The sequence below is a fragment of the Emydura macquarii genome, unplaced genomic scaffold (genome assembly GCF_026122565.2).
Source record: "Emydura macquarii macquarii isolate MOO-44397 ecotype Brisbane River unplaced genomic scaffold, CSIRO-AGI_Emac_v2 contig_2473, whole genome shotgun sequence".
NCBI classification, from domain to species: domain Eukaryota; kingdom Metazoa; phylum Chordata; order Testudines; family Chelidae; genus Emydura; species Emydura macquarii.
The window spans coordinates 10,257,081-10,268,737 of NW_027132610.1; the positions used below are offsets into that span (position 1 = coordinate 10,257,081).

General features: G+C 41.4%; 1 long non-coding RNA gene across 2 annotated transcripts in view; it reads right to left on the bottom strand.

Annotated features, from left to right (window-relative positions):
- Window positions 1–11,565, bottom strand: part of LOC137162980 (uncharacterized) — a 36,620-nt gene extending 25,055 nt beyond the window's left edge. The window contains exons 1-2 of one of the 2 annotated variants that reach the window (XR_010922593.1): window positions 11,065–11,565; window positions 2,839–3,001 (exon numbers count right to left, since the gene is read on the bottom strand). This is a non-coding gene — a long non-coding RNA (uncharacterized lncRNA). Of the gene's footprint in view, window positions 1–2,838; window positions 9,033–11,064 lie in introns of those variants that run through there. The other variant, XR_010922592.1, reaches the window with a different exon arrangement.
- Window positions 11,566–11,657: the final 92 nt, after the last annotated feature.

Sequence of the window (11,657 nt, forward strand, 5' to 3'; positions counted from 1 at the left end):
TCTGTGGGGCAGCCAGGCTCCCAGCAGGGAGCTGCCAGCAGAGCTGAGAAACCAGGCTCGCTCTCCTCTTAGGTCAGTGGAATCCTGGTGAGGATATGCACCACCAACCCAAGGCAGGTAGTGTGGATGTGAACCACAGCGGTAATTACTGCGTTGGCGGTAAGTCCATCTTTTTTAGGTCAACTTACGTTTCTAATGTAGGCATACCCTTAGCCTGTTCCAACACTGAGATTGGCCAGTTATTCCACTCTGTTTCATATCTCTGAGCCAGTTTTATTCTACAAGATGTGAATGAACTCAATTTACTATTCCAAAAGCTACGTATTTCCCAAAAATTTCTGTTTCTCTTATAGAGGGTATGCAGATTTAAACAATAAGTTTGAGCATCTCCATACTACAAAATGATACAGCAGGTTACAAGTTATATCAAAAATATCTAAGAGCTCCAGTAATGACAGGATACTAAACTAATATATATTTTTAAAACTCTCTAAATATCTACCTGTATGACAGAAGAGCACACAATTATTAATGCTTGAATGCTCAGTAATGACACAGACCATGAGACTAAACCTGCAAACCAATACTCACACGTAATCCTTACTCAGACAAGAAGTTCAAGTGATCTCAGTGGACTACTCATGTGAGTAAGGGTTTGCGAGGTCATGCAAAGAAATTTTTAGACCCTCCCAAAAGTTTACAGGATTACATGACTACTCATGTGTATGTGCCCAAAAGTTTACATGATTAGGGCCTTACTTTGCTTTTTCCACTGTTTCAATGAGAGAGATTTGTATTTTGGATCTTCCAAGAATTTCCACCCTTTTCTTCTAAACAAACATCATATATAGCATTACCATTAGCATTATCTGCCAATCCTGCAAACATCCTGGAATTGAGAGTCAAATTGGTCTCTCTCCTATTTGTGCATCACCACTAGCAATGAAGGTTCTGCAAGCCAAACTTTACCCTCAGAAAGGCTTTGCAATCCTATTGCCTTCAAATTATGACCTCACCAACACTGAGTTCATTCACTCAGTCTGCAGAGGTCTTACTGACTGAAATTTAATCAACAATTCTGTTGAGGATACACAAGATGGAATAGGTTCATGTAACTTTGGCCTGCCTTGTCTACACAAAAAGGTTATTTTTTGTTGGTTCATTAACCAGCCCCAGCTGAATGATGTTACAGTATGAGATTTAATAGTCGTTCTACTAACTGTTTGCCAGATCTGGCCTCTGATGTACATTTGCAGGATTAGAATTTTACATTGCTCTTCTGCAAAGGCTTTTGCACATGCTTAATTACATACACAAGTAAACCACAGAGTTCATAAAACTATTCACCTGTGTAAAATTATGAACATACATAAGCCTGTGCAGACTCAGGACCATAAGTTATTAAATGCTTTTTTGGAATATTTTAGGTCAATGATTATGCCTTTGTTTGTGTTTATACAGCATTTACTACAATCCTGATTAGAGCCTCGGGTCACTACAATAACATAAATAATAATTATGATCCGTCAAAGTCATCTAAAGTAGAGCTGGGCAAAAATGTTCAGTGGCAACTTTTTTTATTTGGCCAAAAATGCATATTTGGGTCAACCAACACATTTAGCAAATTCATGTTGATTTCAAACTGTTTTGATTGAAACAAACAAAAACAAAAGATTTTTTTGAAACTGTCTAAATTGACACAGAAACTGGAACAGCTTCAACAGCAGAAGTTGAGACCTGAGTTCCAATCCCTGCTCCAGGGCGAGGATTCAAACACAGGTCTTGTACGTCCCAGGTGAGCATCTTAATCATTGGGCAACTAAGTATAATTGAAGGAGCATCATCAACTCCTCCTCCTCACTTTTGTGAATCTAGCCCTTCATTTCCTTTACTTTTATTTTAAAAGACTAAAAATACCCAAAACAAAACAATTTTTATAACTTTTTTGATTTTCCAATAATTCAGAAAAGTTTTGGTTTTGGTTTGGGTCAGTTGTGTCAATGGGGAGAAAGGGAACTGTCAGCAAACTGAAAAATCAGTTATTTCAATGAACTAATCTAAAGCACATAATAGGTGCTTTTATCTTTTGTATATAAATGCAAAATCAATTAAAAGTACTAAATAAGGCTAAGGCCATCAGATTATGATAGCTATAGGCCTGAGTTTGGCTATCCTGACTTGTTTCTAAAATTACGTTAAGGGAAAACTCTGGTAGTTAGTTACAGGCTAGATCAATTATCTAGTTAATATATGTTATGGACACATTATATTATATATACACAAAGAACTTTTCAAAAGTTTTAGAGATACCAGTCATCAATTTAATATTCTCATTCACTAAATGGATCATTGTTTCCCTCTTTGTATGACTGCCATTTTAACAATGCAGCATTTTATCTACTCTCAGAAGTCTCCCTCTCTTTTAAAGTACTGGAAACTGGAATATTTGAAAATGTTATAAGGCAAGTTTTAGCATTTAAAAAGAAAATGATTTCTCAGTTGGCTAATAAATTGTTTAACAATCTGGGCCCTAATAATATCTGAGTTTGGTTCAATAGACAAAATATTTAGAAACTCTTTCCAGGAGTCACAAAAGTTCTGCATTTATTTACATATTTGACAAATGCTGATTACTGCAGGAAAAAAAAAACAGGTGGTCTTCAAAATAGCTTCCAAAACAGCATAGAATGAGTAGCTATTTTTTAAGAGTCACATGTTATTTCAAATATTGCACTTGTCATTTTAGGTTGATTTCATGTATTTAAAAACATATAAAAATCAGGTCTGTGAGAGATTAGAGCTCCATCTATGTTTTTATAAGTTCTTAAAATCACTGACCTCAGCTGGTATTGTGAAGGCTCGCTACCTCCAAAAATCAAGCTTTGTCAACCATTTTTATTTGAATTCTGCAAAAGGCTGGTGTCTTATCACGTCTGAGGGAAGGCCTCAGGAAAGTCTCAGACATCCATAGAGAATGACAGAAATTCAGTTGAAAGGTCACCTAAGGATGAAGAAAAAAGAAATAAATCAATATACGAAGTACCTTGCAGTTTAAGTAGAAAAACGGTCTTTTGTTTTCTGCTGCTAAGACTGCAGCATCCTGACATGCAGCACTGGATATGTGATGGACCACTTGTAATCTGTTAAATCAGTGGTTTCCAACCTGTGGCCCAGGGGCTTTCAAAGTGGCCTGCGGCTCCCCTCCTGCTGGCTGCAGAAGGGAACCGCTGCCTAAGGACGCAGGGGGTGCGCATTTCTGCAGGGCTAAGAGACTAGTGCAGGCTCCTTACTGCAGCCAAGGGGATGGGAAATCAGCACTCCCCCGGCTGTAGCAAGGAACATGGCAAAAGCGCTCCGCCTAGGTCCATAGGCGCTGGGGCCCATGTTGGAGCCAGAGAGAGAGGAGCACTGATCTTCCGTCCTCCTGGATACAGAACGGAGCCACTGCCTAGGGACGCAGGTGGAGCGCACAGGGCTACAGGACGCGTGCGGTATCCCTGCTGCAGCCAGGGGGATGGGAGATCAGCAAGGAGGAAGGCTGCCTCCTCGCTGAACTCCTTCCATCTGGCTGCAGTGGGGGGGAAGCGGGGCAGAGGGAGGCTTGCTGGCAGAGACTGGTGGCCCTTCATGGTTGTAAAAATGATATCTGTGGCCCTCGAGCCAAAAAGGTTGGGAACCACTGTGTTAAATTCTAACACTATTTACTATAGCAGGCCTAATTTGAGGTGCTGATTGAGTGGTGGAGTTGCTAATTAAAGGGAATTCTGTGAGCGTAAAAATATTTATTGAAGAGTCTGGAAAGTGGAGTGGGAATGTTTGTGGGCAATTTAACCTGTAAATTAGATTTCTATGGGGAAACAACAAGTCATAAAAGTGCTAGTTTAATCTAGATTCCCTGTTGAACAGTCTACAAGCATTAAAGTAGGGTCAGGGCTGGAAACTCCAGGCAATTCAGGAAACAATGATGATGATTTGGAACCTGATCCAAAGCCTATTGAAATCAACGGAAAGACTCCCATTGACTTCAATAAGCTTTGGAGCATGTCCTTAGCAGGCCACACTCCTCCCTCTGAATCAGTACTGACTCAAGTGCAGAGCATACCATTATGCAGCACTCTGCAGGGTGCTTTGAGACGGAGATCCTGCCCACTTGTAGACAATAAATATCCTATATCAGTTCTCTCAAAAGTAGGATGTTGGAATTCGACCAGGATGTAGGCCAACTCTAGTAGTTATACTGTTAACCTACAATTACCCCTGCAGTTCAATTTTTTGGTACAAATAATTAGTCTGATGAACTTTGACACTTCAAAAAAAAAAAAATGATATGCAAATACATTTTTCAGTATTTCACCAGCTCTATAATGGGTAAAAGCTGAATAATACATTCAACCTTTTTTCCTTCAACTACTGAATAAATTATTGAATAATGTTTTTCATTATTCAATCAGGTCGACATTTATTTGGATGTTTACAAACTATAATGAAAGAGCTTCCATCTAGTGCTCTGGGTGCTCCTGACAATCTTTTCAACATACACCAAATACATGGACATGATTATACCACTTCTAAGAGCAGATCGGTTAAACTGGGTTACTCTAATGCAAGAGGAGAGGGTGTGACCAAAATAGAGTTAACAAAACAGAATCTGATCAATGACACTTTTACTTTAGGAAAAGAAAGACAGGGCCAACAGAAGCAGGGTGGGCTTTTTTTTGTTTGTTTGTTTCTTTCTTTTAAAAAATGGAAGTGACTTTCAATGTTTGTAAAATGGGCAAAAATCACAGCCCTGGAAACTGAATTCCTCTGCTTGTGCTGTACCAGTACAGACAGCAGTAACACCACCTTCCCCACCATGCCCGCAAATATACTGGAGGGACCACTTCTAAGGGGGGGGGGGGGAGAGACCGTTTAGTATCCACAACAAGGGTGAACCTGGGCTATTTTAATATCAGTTGTGAAGGTAGGTTTAGATGCAGACACTTGACCACTAAATATAGCGCTGAGCACAACTCACTTCACAAAGACCAGAAGAGCTATTAGATTGTAATGATTTTTTTTATCCTTACCAGCCTTTACTGGATCTGAACCAACAGCCTAGATGTCAAAGATTTTAATTTTCTATTATGAATCTTCAGAGTTGTCTTTTTCTGCTAAAATAAGCCATTTTATGGGTCCAATCCAATTCCCACTGAAGTCAATGAGTGTCTTTCCATTCACTTCAGTGAGAATTGGATCAGGTCCTAAGTGAGCAGAGTAGATGATTCTATTCTTTGGGACACCTCTCCTCCGTCCCATAAGAACAAACATTTGCATTAAGAGTGATAACACCATAAAGGTTAATAAAAGCAGAGCGTACCCTCTTGACAAAAACATCTGCCCGTCACCTGCTGGAGCAGTAAAAAGGTTTCCTTTCTATACTATAGGAGTAATGCAAGTGGAAAGATTATAGAAACATTTAAAAATATGTAAATTGGTAGTAAAGTCGCAATTTATTTTTGCAAGTAAGGAAAGTAGGTCTGTCAAGCTACCCAGCAATACAATTGGGGTAGATTTAAAGATATCCTAAGTAAAGTGCTAAATGTCTCATTGAAAAGACAACAAAATCCCCTATCCACAGAGGAAAGAGTTTAGACTCCGTATTTCAGCAGGTGAGCAAAATAAATCTGACATGAACTGTTATGTTATCACACTTTTTTGGCTAGTGATTTTTGCTTTTGTTTGGTGTAACAATCTCTCAAGTTTATGATAAAAACATTGTGTGATACTTTCAGAGGGGTAGCCATGTTAGTCTGTATACAGCAAAAACGAGAGTCCTTTAGCACTTTAGTCCTTATCACTTTAAAGACTAACAAATTTAATTTCTGCAGGCATAAGCTTTCGTGGGCTGCAACCCACTTCGTCAGATGCAAGAAATAGAAATCAGATAGGGGGTGTGTACGTACACACGTACACACATACACACACACACGAGGGTATACGTATAGGAGGGTATTAATGTGTCCATCCTTTATTTGTATTGTAGTGTCCAGGAAGTGGATTTCTTGTGTGGACTGGTCCAGGCGGAGGTTGATGGTGGGCTGGAAATTATTGAAATCCCAGTGGAATTCTTCAAGGGACTCTTTCCCGTGGGTCCAGATGATGAAAATGTCATCAGTGTAGTGTAGGTAAAGGAGAGGTACTTGGGGACGAGTTTTGAGGAAGCAGTGTTCTAGGTCAGCCATAAAGATGTTGGCATACTGTGGGGCCATGTGGGTGCCCATAGCTGTGCCACTGACTTGGAGGTATAGATTGCCTCCAAATCTGAAGTAGTTATGGGTCAAGACAAAGTCACAAAGTTCAGCTACCAGGTGTTCCAAATCATCATCAGGGAAAATGTATGCAATACTCAAAGTTGAATAGTTAAAATTACAGTCAAGAAATGCAAGAAAGAATGCACCAACTAGACTTTCTGTGATTTTAACTTTGGACCCTATGCTTTGTCTGAATGTCAGTTTAAAAAAAAAAAAAAAAAAAATTTTTTTTTCAAAGAGAAAAAAACAACAATGGTACAAAAAGTGTCCCCTGAGAGATGAAAGATTAAGAGTCAGGCTTGTCAGATGGTGATTGCTCTTCATATTCAACTTGTCAGAGCACAGCGTGCAATGGCCATCTAGCTATGAAGATGGGTGCATGCTTGTGAAAGGCATAAATTAACAGAATGTACTTTCAGTTTGAGTGAAGTTTTCTACACTGCAGGCCCAGTATGCTATTTCCAAACATTTGTTACTATTTTCAAGCCAATTCTTTTCCAGCTTAGTCACGAACATGATATACTCACTGAACTAGGCTTACAAACCAAGATTCGGTGTTCAGTCATTTTAGAGTTCTCTGCACGTTAGGAAAAAAGAAAGGGGAGGTGTGTGACAATTTTTCCCCATACTTGCAAATAAAAAGATGAAAGGGATTTTTCTCAAACACCTCACATGTACAAAATGTTCACCTTCGATTATACTTTAAGCATGGAAAGTTTCAGCCCAAAAAGAAATGTATGAGCACGTGGAAACAATTTTTTTAATGAAACTGATCTGAAGATATAACTATAGCTGTAATTACTGAGTGACTAAATCATACTTTAAAAGAGGTGGAACTGAAGCTGTGTCCTGAAATTAGATACATAATAAATTAGCCTGAAATGAAAATATTGCACAATCACGTCAAAAAACCTCTTTTCTCTTCTTGTGTGAATGCATACATGTAAAAGGGGAAATGGGAAAATGTCTCAGGCCCTGTGCCTATTTAATACAATTGTTTTTAAGTTACCAATGCAATCTAAACCAATATGGCCAGTTGTAGACTGGAGTGCATGTTATGGTGGTTGCACTGTTTAACTAAACCAAATTGGCTAAATCAATTTTAGTCAAAACGGCACAACTTCTATGGGTAACCTCCAACCCAGTCACAAGGCCATTCACTCAAATTTGGCCAGAAGCCAGGAGCCGTCACAATGGAAGGGTGGCTGGCCCACATTTGAGTGCCACTACAATCCCCAGTGCTAGACATAGGGTCACAACGCCACATTCAAATATCCATCATGCCAGCAGGGAAGGGGCTCTGCCCTTACACCACCCCGCTTTGGTCGCAGCCAAGTCCAGGCTTTTGCCCAACCTGTTTAAAAAGGGAGGAGCAATGGCCCTTTGCTCCCCATCTCTGGCACCTGTGCCCCCAACATGCATATAGAAGGTTCTAGCTCTCACATCAATTTTTCCTCAGTGGGAGAGGGGAGGAAGCACACAAGAGAGTTTTCTCTCCATATATGTATGTGGGGTGTGAGCTCTTCCTCCTTCAACCCCAAACTTTTGCTTATCTCCCCTATGTGTTGGGGAGGAGGGGAAAACGTTTTTCCCTAAAATTTCCCTTCTCCCCCCGCAACCCTGGTTTTCCCTCCTCTTCTGATATATGCCTGTGGGGATGGAGTGTCTCTAGGCACAGTGTAACCCAGTTCCTTTATTTTATTAAAGATACCCTTCATTTTTTCTGAACTTTGATTGACCCTGAAATCTAATTTAGCGCCTTTCAATTTCTTCTCACACCTGACTGGGTGAGTCTGAGCACAGGGGATCTGAAACCCTAGCAAGACGTGTGGACAAACCTTAGCGAGATGCGTGTATAACTAGTGAGACATGTGCATAAGTTGGGAAAATGGAAAAATTCAATTGGTTGATACAATGTGCATAAGGCTTATAGCACCATATAGCCATGTATTCTCATCTTGACGGACCAAGAAAAACTGAAGAGGAGACCTGCATAAAGTCACTTATCTGTCTGCTGTCCCTGATCCTGATTGTGCTGTCTTGTGTTCATCTTCCTGGTTTCTGGGTATGCTCCTTCCTTCCATCCATCCTATATGCGTAGAGGTTGTAAGTCAGAAATACTTGTTATTTCGTTTACCTCTTCATCATATTATTGTCATCTTTGGGTTTCCAGGCTTTAAGCCCTTGGGGGTCTTGGACTTTGTGTTATTTTCTTAATAAATCCCTTCCTTTTCTCACTTATTACACTCATTGGTTTTCCTTTGGCAAAACCCAAATGATAGATGCTATGAGGGGCGAACCTGGGGGTCCTATTGAATGTTTGATTTTGGACTCAGTTATCAGATTAGTCATGGGTGGAGAGGAGGTCCCCTGACTCTGAGTGGGAGCTTTGGGAACATTATATACCTCAGACTCTTCTGTAACAACAGACTAAGCTAAGCTAAGATTATTTTCAAATCAAACAAACAAACAGGCATCTGTGTTAGCAGGAAGAGCTGCTAACTATCCAGTGACATCTCCAATAGAAGAATGAGATAGATACCTGAGCAACAACACAAAACACAAAGACAGACTGGATTCCTCCCTAAAATACAAGTTATTGACTACTTCTTCAAGCAAAAGACCAGAAACCTACAAGAGTAGAGTGATATTTACCTGTTGTATAGACTTTAAAAGAGCACCTGGGCATGAACTGTAAATGGTTACAAAACTGAAATGATGGGAAAAGATATGACAATCAAATCCGTATACCAATCTACAAAAAATAGAACAACAACTTGCAAACAGGCTTTCAGATAAGAAAGGCTAAAAACGGATGCAACCTTAATCTTATTTTTTGAATAGGTATGAATGACCTATGAAATGTCTCTACTGAAGTATTTCTTAAACAAAGCCACAATAATTGAAAAAATACCTAATCCTATCTATGTTATATGTGCTAAAAAAGGCATGTAATAGCTATTATATGCAAATGATTTCTCACTCAGAATGTCCCTGAAAAAGAGTTTACACTTGCTAGAAACTTCAAGCAAAAAAATGGGGTCCATTGGTCACTATGGAAAAAAAATTAAAAGCTCAAATCCTTATCAAAACAAACTGAAATTTTATTACAGAGATTCATAAATTGCATATACATAAAATTTTATATAACTGGACCCCATAATCAAGTTACCAGATAGCATCAGCTACAGACTGGGGACCAACGGGCTAGGCAGCAGTTCTGCAGAAAAGGACCTAGGGGTTACAGTGGATAAGAAGCTGGATATGAGTTAGCAGTGTGCCCTGATTGCCAAGGCTAATAGCATATTGGGTTGCATTAGTAGGAGCACTGCAAGCAGATCGAGGGAAGTGATTATTCCCCTATATTTGGCATTGGTGAGGCCACATTTGGAGTATTGAGTCCAATTTTGGGCCCCTCACTACAAAAAGGATGTGGACAAGTTGGAGAGAGTCCAGTGAATGGCAACAAAAATGATCAGGGGGCTGCAGCACAAGACTTATGAGGAGAGGCTGAGGGAACTAGACTTGTTTAGTCTGCAAAAGAGAAGAATGAGGGGGGATTTGATAGGAGCCTTTAACTACATGAAAGGGGGTTCCAAGGAGGATGGAGCTAGGCTGTTCTCAATGGTAGCAGATGACAGAACAAGGAGCAATGGTCTCAAGTTGCAGTGGGGGAGGTCTAGGGTGGATATTAGGAAAATGTTTTTCACTAGGAGGGTGGTGAAGCACTGGAATGGGTTACCTGGGGAGGTGGAGGAATCTCCATATTTAGAGGTTATTAAGGTGCGGCTTGACAAAGCCCTAGCTGAGCTGATTTAGCTGAGGTTAGTCCTGCTTTGAGCAGGGGGTTGAACTAGATGACCTCCTGAGGTTCCTTCCAATTCCAATCTTGTATGATTCTATCGCATAGGCTATAAAAACATTAACATAATGTAATAGCACTAAATGCCATAAAAAACCCACTACATAAACACCAGTGAAACTATTCAACAATGTTATTCAACTCATTCTACTAAATGGGGCCCAACTTTAATATCCAACTACACCAGCTGAGAAAAAATATAAACCCTGTATCTAAAGTTCTGCAAACAAATCCTCTATGCACACTGAAACTTCAGCATCAATGGCTTCAGAGTGGAACTGAATCCATTTCCTCTCCCAATCTATTTACAGGAAAATGCATTGAACAACTGGTGCCAACATACACCATCCAGCTCTCCACCACAAAGCACTAAAGATCAAACCCAAATGAAAAGCTATTTCCTATATGACATTACTACCAGATCTCTACACTGCTGACAAATGAAGCAAACAACCTCCTTTGAAACAGAACAAAACCTAGAACACTGGACCAAACTTTAAAACACTAATATGTGAGTTATTGGGAAGAACAAATACAAAGGTAAAAAAACCCAAAACCCTATATAGATCCATGCACAGAATCATCACAGTAGCAGATTCCCTCACTACAGTAAAATACACAAAGCTAAAACAGACTTATCAAATACAGAAGCAGTGTCCATAAACCAGAGATGGAAACTGAGAGAGAAAAAATGCAGTGTATAGTAACACTGGAACAGCAGCTTCCCCACCAATTCCAAACGCCAGATTGAAACTGAGCAGTATTTTCTCCGGCAGTCCCCATAATACGAGTGAGTGTGTGAGAGATTTTCTTAAAATACCAGATATAATCCAACTTTCAATTAAACAGAGAGAAAGAAAAACTGCAAAAGCCTGCGCAAGGGAGGGACTGGCGGAAGCAGCCTCTCACTATTAGGTAGCCACCTGCCGCTGAACCAAATCAGTGACGGGAAGGACGGACCCAGCACACCAGGTATTGAGACCAGGAGTGAAGACCGAGCCCGGGGGGTCCCACGCAGATGTCCAAGGGGCGAGCGCTGGTCGGGCCGGGCCGGGCCTCGGTTCGCTCCCTTGCTCCGGGCGCGCCGGGAGTTTCTCCTCCTCCGGCCCCGCCCGGCAGCGGGGTTCCCCGCCCCGCCGTGCTCGGCTGGGAGCAGGATCTCCGTGCCCCGGGGGTGTCTGTCCCGCGGGCGGGGGGCGATCGGTCCGTCTCTCCCTCCGACCGCGTCACAGCGTCTCGCTCTGTCCCAGCCGGGCAGGTCGCTGCTGGGCTCGCTCCCCGGCGGGGGGAGGGGCTCTCCTGGAGCAGGGGTGGGGACTGCCACCGTCCCCTCCTCACAGCGACGGGGGGCTGGGCTAGTCCATCTCTAGACCCGTGGGGGGGAGGGGTTGGTGAAGTCACGCTCTAGAAGCTGCACGTCACGGGACCGGCCCTATATAGAACGCAGCTGCACCCTCCTTCCTCCCGCCCCTCCCCGCTCAACTGCGCGCGAACTTAACTCG